At 42.8% G+C, this 7,246-nt stretch overlaps 1 pseudogene; it reads left to right on the top strand.

Annotated features, from left to right (window-relative positions):
- Positions 1-1,565: 1,565 nt before the first annotated feature.
- Positions 1,566-7,246, top strand: part of LOC104996120 — a 38,754-nt pseudogene continuing 33,073 nt past the window's right edge.

Consider the following 7,246-nt stretch of genomic DNA (forward strand, 5'->3'; position numbering starts at 1 on the left):
ATAGCAGCTTTAAATCTTCCTTTTTCTTAAAATAAAGGAGAGAAAGACATGTATTTTACACTGTTGGGATCATTCACAAGGTCCCTTTCGGAATGCCCAGTTCCAAACTCTCCTGATCCACTCTTACATCTCACTGAGATTTTGACCTGTGCACCTTGAGAGAAGGCTTGGCTTAAGGCTAAAACTAAACACATTCCCCAAAGCTTTTCCTTTGTTGCCTGTATAGGCTCACAATCTTCTATGTTTCCTACATAACACCTAAGTGACAAATTGATACAGGGACACTTTTTTTATTATTTTTGTATCTTTTGGGAATATCTGGACTGTTTTTATGAAGCTGTGTTAATTCTGGGACATTCTGATAATTTTGACTGCGCCAAAGTTCCCCCAACAAAGTTGGTTTCAAGTTAATTTCTTTCTTGTTCAATGTCAGGAACCAACAAATTGTTCCATGACCAAACCCAGGGATATAATTGTCCCTATTGGTGCATATCAACCAATGTTTGTGGAGTGAATCCATGTGTGAGTTCTTGATTCCCTGATCATTATTCTGTTTCCTGAATGTATATCTGATTCAGTCACCTAATGTGGAGAAAAATGAAGATCCAATCAAAATCAATACAATGGGCATTTTATAATCTAATCAGGCATCCCTTTCTGATTTTGCTAGTAGTTGGACAGAGGGATGATGGGATTAGAAAGACCTGTAAAAGTCTCAGCCTCTGAAGAAAGGATGCAGAATCTTCTGATTCCTGAGTCACTGGCTGAGTCCTCCACAAGGCCTATGGTCTGAGCACCACACCAACATCACGGTGGTAAGTTACTGTCAGGACTCTTCTCAGACATCTTTAGCTGACCTTAAGGGTGGCATGGAACTCAAAATGACACAGAAAGGTTTTGTGTTTTTTTAATTATTTCTCTTTAGATGATAATATTTCAGGTTTTCATTGTGCCTCTAATTGTATTTACCCTGAATCCCAATTATTTTGATTCATGCTGTAGCTGATACCATTTTCAGATAGCTTTACCATGATGATATTTTTAATAAAAATATCTGTAAATTTATTTTTTGAAATGTAAAATACTTTTTTTTGTGTACACCTGACTTTCATGTAGGAGCATTTTTTCAAATTTACTATTCGTTGTAACTGCAGTAACAGGATGGAGGCTGTGTTGCTCCACATGACAGTCTTCTTCCCATAGACTAAATGATCATCTGAAAGTCTTCCCCAAATAAAGTTTGGAGTCAACTTTCGGGCTCTTGGTAACCACTTCTCAGTGGGACATGAATTAAACAAAGAAGTGGATGTATCTGAATGTACTAGTGGTTGAGATGCTTGTTACTGAAACCAGTAGGGGAAAAGCTACAGCTTTGTGCCCAGTGAACCCACAGTATCAAAAGGAACAACTGAAGGGCTTCCACCCTTGCCAGTGCATAGATCTTGGCCTTGACTAGGTTCTTCTGAAGGGCTGGGAGACAGTCTATGGTGTGCTCATATTTGCCCTGAAATGGGTGCTTTGTTGCTTGGCATTTTCCACAGGATTCCTTTTGGCGAAGAGTCAGGATGAATGTCCCAACCCCACCCAGACTCCTGGACCTCACAAGAACAAGCCTGCTGAGGGATGAGGACTCAGTCATTTCTGCCTTGGAGTTTCTACCCACGGAGCTCTTCCCACCCCTCTTCGTGGAAGCATTCCAAGGGGGACACATTGAGACTCTGAAGGCCATGGTGCAAACCTGTCCCTTTGTCCGCCTGCCTCTGGGGGCCCTGACTGACCTGCCTCATGTGGGGTCCTTACAAGCAGTGCTGGAAGCACTTGACGTCCTTCTTGCCCAGAAGGTTCCCTCAAGGTGAGCCTGACTTGGGGAACCTGGTAAAATCCTGGGTGTCCCGGAGAAGACAGGTGGGGTGAGGGAATGTGGGTGCAAAGGAATGGACCAGAGGGTTCTGAAGATGGAAATGAAGAAGGCTTGTCTCATTAAGGGAAATGCCTCTGGAAGCATAAGGGTGCCTGTAATGAACAGGAGCCTGAAATATCATGTACTTCTCCTCTTAGTGATCCTTAAAGTTACTAGAAGTGAAGATTCAGAAAGGACAAGAAAAGAAAGCGAGATGGAAGAAAGTCAGAGAGGAAAGAGGGCAAGACAGCAGGTGACATCAGTAATCTGAAATTACAGCAGAGGAGAGCAGTGTGAGCTTCATTTTTGTGGCTATTTTTTCTTTCTGGATGGATTTTAATGCATCTCTACCAATCTCCTTTTTCTCTATAGGAGGTGCAAACTGCAGGTGCTAGATTTGCGGGACACTGGTCATAAATTCTGGAGCCAACAATCATGGATGCACAAGCTCAGGAAGAGCACCAGTGATTGAACCCAGCTCAATAACAAAGCAGCACTTGGTGCCATTGAGGGTTTTCACAGACCTTTCCCTGAAAAAAAGGACCCTGAAAAACTTCCTCACCTACCTTCTCCAGTGGGTGGAGCAGAGAAAAGCTTCCATACATCTGTGCTGTAAGAAGCTGAAGATCTTTTCAATGTCAATGGAAAATATTGTGAAGGTCCTGAGCTTGGTGCAGCTGGACTGTATCCAGGAGGTGCAGGTGAATTGCACCTGGCATCTGTCCACCCTGGCCACATTTGCTCCTTTCCTGGGCCACATGAGTAACTTCAAAGACTCGTTCTCTTCCCTATCCACGTGTCTGCCTTTAGGAAGCACGAGCAGGATCACGTTGTGCAAATTACCTCCCAGTTCCTGAGGCTGGGCCACCTCTGGGATCTTCATCTGGAGTCTCCCTCCTTTCTTGAAGGCTGCCTGGACCAGATGCTCAGGTGAGTGTGCACCACTGTCTGGGTAACACTGAACATAACATTAGAATGTCAAAGTCACTGTCACTGAAGGGTGGTGTCCCATGACCACGGAAATAAAGATTGCGTGCTAAACTGTTATAGTGGCTCTTGAAAGGGACACCTTGCTGTGAAGGTATAGATTATTGACTGGGATGTTTGGATCTGGCCCTGGAGGGTTTGTAATTTCTTCATTCAGCAAAGGTGTTTATGTTCAAATGACTTCAAAATAGAGGAAATAAAGGGGACTCTGTTGGGGAATCACATCAGAGCAGAGCATTTCTGAAGAGAAGCTCTATGTTCACCAGGATTGTGGCCACAATGAGCTTGTCTTAAACTATCTGTCTGTATAACTTGTTTTTTTGTGCTCCAGACAAGGTAATTAATATAAGGGAAAGTGATGATTCTGGAGATTATGTTAATCCAGCTGAGCCAAATGGATAATAAAAAGTGATGGAAAGTTTGTAGATGATCCAGGAATGTAAGTGAGCCCATTAGCCTGGCATCACATTTGATGTTGTAGAATCTTGTGTAAGTGTATTCTTTATGAATTTCTCTCTAGATCCACACCTGGCCAAAGATATAGGCATCTGGAGCCCAAAGTTGGACTGAAGGAATCCCTAGATTAAATAATTTTTTATTTCATCCACCTAGCAATAAAATTCAGTGATGACCACCCTTGATCGAGGCTCTGTGTCAGGCTCTCCTCTGAGCATGTTCTAGTGCCTTCCATTATACTCATTCATCCTCATAAGGAAGTGGAGTATGTTGTATTCTGCTTGATAGATGAGGGAGAGAACTTTCAAGATTCTATGAATTGACTCAATCACATAGTGAAGGTAACAGGACTGAGCCTAGATTGAGACTGGGCAATCAGTGTATTGACCCTCATCAGATGGTCAGACTTAACTTTTGCCCTGAAGAAACCATTTGCTATCACATGTAGCCACCATGGGGCTTCCCGGGTGGCACTAGTAGTAAAGAACCCGCCTGCCAGTGCAGGAGACACAAGAGACTCGGATCGGATTCCTGGGTCAGGAAGGTACCCTGGAGAAGGAAACAACAACCCACTCCAGTATTCTTGCCTGGAAAATGCCGTGGACAGAAGAGCCTGGTGGGCTACAGTCCACAGTGTTGCCAATAGTCAGACTCGGCTTAGCAACTGAGTACCACACCACCCTGTAGCCACCTGGCACCCAGTTTCCAAGAACTAATTGTTTGGTTTCTCCCCAGGTGCCTGAAGACCACTTTGCACAACCTCTCAATAACCAACTGCTGACTTACGGAATCTGACTTGATCCACTTGTCCCAGTGCCCGAACATCTGTCAGCTAAAAAGCCTGGAAATTGTTGGTGTCACCATGACTGATTTTAGTCCTGAACTGCTCCAAGTTCTGCTGGAGAAAGTTGCAGCCACCATCCAGGAACTGTACTTAGACCAGTGTGGGATCATGGACTCCCAGTTTGAGGCCATCCTGCCTGCCCTAAACCGTTGCTCCCAGCTCAGTTCCTTCAGCCTATGTGGGAACCTTCTCTCCATGGCTGTCATGGAGAAGATGCTGTGACACACCACTGGGCTGCCCTGTTTAAGTCAGGAGTGGTATCCAGCCCCTCAGGAGAGTTACAGCCCTCAGGGTGTCCCCCTGGAAGGCAGACTTGCTCACCTTCGGACTCAGCTGTTAGAGATTCTGAGAGACTTAGGCCAGCCCAGGATCATCAGGATTTTCCTAAGTCCCTGTCCGCACAATGGTGAAGACTTATGTTGTCATGTGGAGCCCATTATATATAGCTATAGTACCCCTGCCTTGATGGTTGTCTCTATGAAAAGCTTTCTTCTGGGCACTTGGAAACAGAAATCTAGGACATGTGTACTTCATAACATGAAAATCTATGGTTTCAGACATCAGCTCAATGTGAATGGGCAAAGAAAAGATGATCCAGTGGAAGTTCAAGATTGTAAGGGGAAATGTAGACTCTGGAAAATGATGGCACTTTCGATGACATGGGTTAAATAGCATAAGAATACAGAATGTAATTTTCTGAGTATACTGAAATGGTCAGAAATAAAGAAATCTTCAGTATATATGGACTGGTGCCCTCCAGGATACAGAATCATTTCCTCTGTTTTCACCTCAAGATATTTAGTTACTGATGAAAGAAAATGCAATGAATTATCCATTATCTGAAACCTTACTATTCCCACTAGTTCTCCATTCTGTCTTGGATTCAGCATTTATACAAAGCTACCAAAGAATTATAGTTCACCTAAGCTGCTTTAGCAGCCAGCACAGGGAGGAGCAAGGGAAAGAGTCCAGTCCTCTCTCTAGAGATAGACATTCTGAGCCTCCAGACTCCTAGGTTACCTGCTGGTACATGAGACCAGGTGACATGAACTAACATGGTGAGCAGGACTGTAGGTTTTAGCATGCTATAAACATTTGCTGTAATGTACATGTTCATTTAGTACCAATATTTGTGCTGTGATTTATATAAATAAGATCCATCTTTCAAAACTGTAAAAAAAGTTGAGTACTTAAAAAAATGCATGAAAGGCCCCATGGATTGTAACCTGCCAGGCTCCTCTGCCTATGGAATTCTCCATGCAAGACTACTAGAGTGTGTAGCCATTCCCTTCTTCAGGGGTTCTTCCCCACCCAGGGATCAAACCCTGGTCTCTTGCACTGCAGGCAGATTCTTTACTGCCTGAGGTACCAGGGAAGTCCCAGACAGAGGAGCCTGGTGGGTCCTCTGGGGTCCCATAGAGTTGGACAGGACTGAGCGATTAACATGAGGAAATAAATGAGAAAACTGTTTTTAAAAACTAAATTATAATACTAGGTAGTTCTCTGACTAATGCACGTGGATAATTTTATAAAATGCTTGAGTTCGTTTGGAGCCACCAAAGAAAATAAATTATTTTAATAATCATTCAAAAAGAACAGTTTCTTCTTTAAAAACTGATTAGAATAGGGACTTCCATGTTGGTCTAGTGGCCAAGACTCCATGTTCCCAATGAAGGGGCCCCGATTGGATCCCTGGGCAGGGAATTTGATCCCACATGCTGCAACTAAGGGTTCCCGTGCTGCAACTAAAGATGGATCCTGCATGCCACAATGGAGTTGGATGGACTGTCCTGAATGCCACAACCAGACCTGGAGCAGCCAAATAAATAAATGAATAAATAAATGTTTTTAAATTAAATAAGTCAAAGTAAAAATCTGAGCCATGTGATTCCAATAACTATTTTTTAAATTTAATTTTATTTTTTAACTTTACAATATTGTATCGGTTGTGCCACACATAAAAATGAATCCACCACAGGTATACATGTGTTCCCCATCCTGAACCCTCCTCCCTCCCCACACCATCCCTCTGGGTCGTCCCAGTGCACCAGCCCCAAGCATCCAGTATCATGCATCGAACCTGGACTAGCGACTCGTTTCATATATGATATTATACATGTTTCAATGCCATTCTCCCAAATCTCCCCACCCTCTCCCTCTCCCACAGAGTCCAAAAGACTGTTCTATACATCAGTGTCTCTTTTGCTGTCTCGTATACAGGATTATTGTTACCATCTTTCTAAATTCCATGTATATGCATTAGTATACTGTATTGGTATTTTTCTTTCTGGCTTACTTCACTCTGTATAATAGGCTCCAGTTTCATCCACCTCATTAGACCTGATTCAAATGCATTCTTTTTAATGGCTGAGTAATACTCCATTGTGTATATGTACCACAGCTTTCTTATCCATTCATCTGCTGATGGGCATTTAGGTTGCTTCCATGTCCTGGCTATTATAAACAGTGCTGCGACGAACATTGGGGTACATGTGTCTCTTTCAATTCTGGTTTCCTCAGTGTGTATGCCCAGCAGTAGGATTGCTGGATCATAAGGCAGTTCTATTTCCAGTTTTTTAAGGAATCTCCACACTGTTCTCCATAGTGGCTGTACTAGTTTGCATTCCCACCAACAGTGTAAGAGGGTTCCCTTTTCTCCACACCCTCTCCAGCATTTATTGCTTGTAGACTTTTGGATCACAGCCATTCTGACTGGCGTGAAATGGTACCTCATAGTGGTTTTGATTTGCCTTTCTCTGATAATGAGTGATGTTGAGCATCTTTTCATGTGTTTGTTAGCCATCTGTATGTCTTCTTTGGAGAAATGTCTATTTAGTTCTTTGGCCCATTTTTTGATTGGGTCATTTATTTTTCTGGAATTAAGCTGCAGGAGTTGCTTGTATATTTTTGAGATTAGTTGTTTATCAGTTGCTTCATTTGCTATTTTTTTCTCCCATTCTGAAAGCTGTCTTTTCACCTTGCTTATAATTTCCTTTGTTGTGCAGAAGCTTTTAAGTTTAATTAGGTCCCATTTGTTTATTTTTGCTTTTATTTCCAAT

The sequence above is a fragment of the Bison bison genome, unplaced genomic scaffold (assembly GCF_000754665.1).
Source record: "Bison bison bison isolate TAMUID 2011002044 unplaced genomic scaffold, Bison_UMD1.0 scf7180017864289, whole genome shotgun sequence".
NCBI classification, from domain to species: Eukaryota; Metazoa; Chordata; class Mammalia; order Artiodactyla; family Bovidae; genus Bison; species Bison bison.